Source organism: Octopus bimaculoides, chromosome 13 (assembly GCF_001194135.2).
Source record: "Octopus bimaculoides isolate UCB-OBI-ISO-001 chromosome 13, ASM119413v2, whole genome shotgun sequence".
In the NCBI taxonomy this organism is placed as follows: Eukaryota; Metazoa; Mollusca; class Cephalopoda; order Octopoda; family Octopodidae; genus Octopus; species Octopus bimaculoides.
In genome coordinates, this window is record NC_068993.1 from 16006724 (window position 1) to 16007067 (window position 344).

The following is a 344-nucleotide window of genomic DNA, read 5'->3' on the forward strand; positions in this document are numbered from 1 at the left end:
TATATATATATATATATATATATATGAATAGAGAGAAAGAAAAGAGAAAGAGAGATACATACATATATATATAAGAGAGGTACATACATACAGATATATTATTGTGTCCGTTTGTAAGTATGTATATGTAAATATGGGTAAGTGTAAGATATCCCACACATACACAAGCATACACTATGTCAATACACATGCTTATCATACATATATAAATATATCAGACACACACACATTGTGTTACTAAAATAATCCCAAGGTCATATATATATGCGTATGTAATTTTTATATATATATATTGTAAATATACATGTACGTGTGTGTGTGTGTTTATATATACTCATATATAT